This window comes from Myotis davidii, unplaced genomic scaffold (assembly GCF_000327345.1).
Source record: "Myotis davidii unplaced genomic scaffold, ASM32734v1 scaffold1623, whole genome shotgun sequence".
Taxonomy (NCBI): domain Eukaryota; kingdom Metazoa; phylum Chordata; class Mammalia; order Chiroptera; family Vespertilionidae; genus Myotis; species Myotis davidii.
The window spans coordinates 25,244-28,896 of NW_006294461.1; the positions used below are offsets into that span (position 1 = coordinate 25,244).

Consider the following 3,653-nt stretch of genomic DNA (forward strand, 5'->3'; position numbering starts at 1 on the left):
AAAGACCCTTTCACAGGGGTCGCCTAAGACCATCCTGCCTATCAGATATTTATATGACGATTCATCACAGTAGCAACGTGACAGTTACGAAGTAGCCACGAAAACAATTTTATGGTGGGGTCACAACATGAGGAACTGTATTTAAAGGGCCAGAAGGTTGAGAACCACTGGATTAGGGGGAAGCAGTGGGTAACGTGGATGAATGTGAGAACTACTGCTGGGGCAGAACCGACAGAATTTAGTCACTGACGGGCGCAAGAAAGGAAATAAATGGCAGCGGGTACTGACATTCATGTATCCACGCTGGAAACTGGTGCTAGTATTAACAAAACGGGTGCACAGTCTGGACAGCCATTCGGGAGGTAAGAGGCCAAGTCATGCCCTCGCTGGTGTGGCTCAGTGGATAAATCGTGGGCCTGCAGACTGAAGGGTCCTGGGTTCCATTCCGGCCAAGGGCAATCCGTTCCATGTCCGGGTTGCGGGCTCGATCCCCAGTAGGGGGCGTGCAGGAGGCAGCCGATCAACGTTTCTGTCTCTCTCTTCTCCCTTTCCGTTAACCAAGGCACATGCCCTTGACGGGAATCGAACCTGGGACCCTTCAGTCCGCAGGTCGACGCTCTATCCACTGAGCCAAACCGGTTAGGGGTATATATATTTTTTTATTTTTATTTTTTAAAGAGGCTAAATCACGTTTGGGGTATTCAGCGTGTATACATACACCTGCAGAACATTGGATAAAAAATTGACCAAGCCCCTTGGAGGCTGCTGGGTTCTGACGAATTAGGCTGAAGAGGGTGGAGATAGGGTGTTTGGGAAAAAACACCTACGAAAGGGACTATGAACTCTTACGGCCGAGACCCAACCTGGCAGGAGGTGAAAGCACCGCGTCCCTGAAGCCACCCGCTCAGCCTGGCGTCCTGCCGGAAGCAGCCTTTCCCTCCCTTCTCTGCAGAGTTCCCAACCTCCGCCCCTACCCGCCACCGGCTCCCAGTCGGGGACTTAATACCCGGCGACGTCTTTTGCTGCAGGGGCGCCCGGCAGGCACCGAGCGCACAGGTCCCATCATTGCAAAAGAACCGCGATCAGCGGTTTGCTCCGCCGACGGCTCAACTGTGCAAACCGCCACACGCCGAGCCCCACCTATCGCGAGACTTGACAGGCGCGCCTGCGCGGAGCTCGCCGGAAGCGGAAGTCGGGGCTGTCGGATTCCGTCTGACAGGAGTGGCGCCGCTACCTCGGAGAGGTGAGGTGAGTGTGGAGTCGCTCTGACGCGTGGGGGCCCGGAGGTGGGGTTCCTGCGCGTTTCGCCCGCTGAGCTCGGCCCGAGCTGAGGCGACACCGCGCTGGGCGGGTGAGCTGCCGGTTTGGGCGCCGGAAAGGAGGGAGGCTGTCGAGCCGCGGTGTCCTCGGTCTGCGGTTCCAGGTCCGGGCGCTTTCGCCAGATCGGAAGCCCCTTACCCTTCACGGCCAGTCGTTTCCTACGTGCTGGACGTCCACGGTGCGCCCTTGGGAGACCGGTTCCGTTGGGCTTTGCGGGGGAGTGACCATCGCGGTGGTTTCCAGTCCTTACCTTCCTCTGTCTCACCTCCTGGGGCAGCGCACCCCCGATCTGGTGAGTCCTTTCCCAGGTAGCCGCCTGCAGCCAGAAGAGCTCGGTGTGGTTTTATTTGTGGTAAATAAACTAATGTTGGGGCACAGATCTGAAAGCCAGTGCGCTTGTATTTCATCGGGCAAGAACGTGAAATTGTTGCTCGTGCTGGAGCTGGCTCATTGGCGTTGCTGGCCCCGAGGACACGCCTTCGTGTCATCATCTAGTAGCAGATTCTAGCTCTTCGCTGGCACTTGGTTGGTTTTGTTCATTCTCCCCCCGAGGATTTCTTCCCGTTGACTTTTAGGGAGAGTGGGAGAGAGAGGAAAAGACAGAGAGAAACATGATGGAGAGGAACACAGCTATTGGTTGCCTCCTGGTCTCGGGGGAGGAGCCTGCAGCCAAGGTACCTAACCTTGACCGGAATCGAACCCGGGACCCTTTAGTCTGCAGGCCGAGGCTCTATCCACTGAGCCAAACCGATTAGGGCGAGAATCACGTTTTGTTTTGTTTTCCCTCCCACGGATCTAGACAACCTAAACATTAAACAGCACAGCCTCAAATCCCGGGGATAAGTAAAGCTTGGATCAATTGAAATTCTATTTTTTTTTATCTTAATTAAATTTCTTGCGGTAACATTGGTAAATAACATCCTATTTAAATTTCATTCTCATGAGTAATGCTAAATATGCTTACTTATGGGAGAACATAAAAATAGAACGGCACATTTGCCTTGCCTTAGGATTCTTACTGTCCATCTGGTTAGGTATGGGCCATCTTTCTGATGATTTCTGTGATCCCGATAGCAACTCAGACATGAATTTTAATTAGCGGAATTTATTCTAAATCATACATTGGATTTGAGATTTTGACAGCAGTTTGCCAATCCTAGACACATGGGAAGTCTGGTGTTTAATAGGCATACTCTCTAAGACAGCAGTTAGCCTGAAAGGTAAAACATTTCTGTTTCTTGCATCTGAGCAATAATTTCATTCTAATTTTGTTGGGAGGAAGGTAGTATTATAAATATTTGCATGTTTGGAGGGATTTGGGGGAAAAGACAAACGAATGAAGCAGGCATTTTCCAATATCACATCTCTTTGTCAAAGACTTTGTCATATACATTAAAATACAGGAAGAAAAATAAGTTTGGGGATGTCAAATAAGAGGGAGATGTTGGGTTCAAAGTTTTAGCACGGTGTCACAGGTGCCCCAGATCAGAAAACAGGTTTTAGAAGTCCTGAGGCAAAAAGCAAAAGGATGGGTTTGGGTTCGGACAGGTAGAGGACGGGAATACCGACTGTTTGTCGAAGAAGATGAGAGGTGAGGTCCACCTACAGAATCCTGCGAGGGCTGGCTTCCAGGATCTGGGTGAAGAGGAAAAGAAGTGAACTCTTTGTCCCCTGGTTTTTCAAGAATTAGGCCTGTGCAGCCTAAGCCAAACCTTTTCTTAGATGCAGAGGGCTCTCTGAAAATGTGAGTGAATCCATAATTGTCCAGGAAAACCCAGCTGATACATATTGCAGGGTTTTTTAAAAAAATATATATTTTTTTATTGATTGATTGCAGGGTTTTTTTTAAAAAATATAGTTTTTTAATGATTTCAAAGAGGAAGGGAGAGGGAGAGAGAGATAGAACATCAGTGATGAGCGAATCATTGATCAGCTGCCTCCTGCACGCCACCTACTGGGGATGGAGCCCGCAACCCGGGGCATGTGCCCTTGATGGGAATCAAAACCGGGACCCTCAGTTCGCAGGTGTACACTCTATCCACAGAGCCAAACCGGCCAGGCCAGATTGCAGTTCTTATAGCCATTAGACAACATTTATAGTAGTTACTTTTCATTCGTCAGCGAATCTGGGACAAGAATACATTGGATAGCATCCTCAAATACCTACTCTAGATTTTGCATTTTTTTAAAATTAGCTCTTTTTTTCTCTTCCTTTAAATAATCTCGGGTATTTTATCCTGGGAGAAATAAGAGCTAGGCTTCCAGTAACCCCTTAACCATGACCCTGTCTTTTATTCCTTTTTTCAGTCATGCTCCTGAAAGCTTAAGCTTTA

At 49.4% G+C, this 3,653-nt stretch overlaps 1 protein-coding gene across 5 annotated transcripts in view; it reads left to right on the top strand.

The window, feature by feature from the left end:
• Positions 1 to 1,161: 1,161 nt before the first annotated feature.
• The window catches only part of FAM103A1 (family with sequence similarity 103 member A1), a 5,413-nt gene continuing 2,921 nt past the window's right edge, over positions 1,162 to 3,653 (top strand). The window contains exon 1 of one of the 5 annotated variants that reach the window (XM_006768679.2): positions 1,162 to 1,243. The gene's annotated coding sequence lies outside the window, so the exon portion shown is untranslated. The other 4 variants (XM_006768678.2, XM_015567162.1, XM_006768680.2 and 1 more) reach the window with 4 other exon arrangements.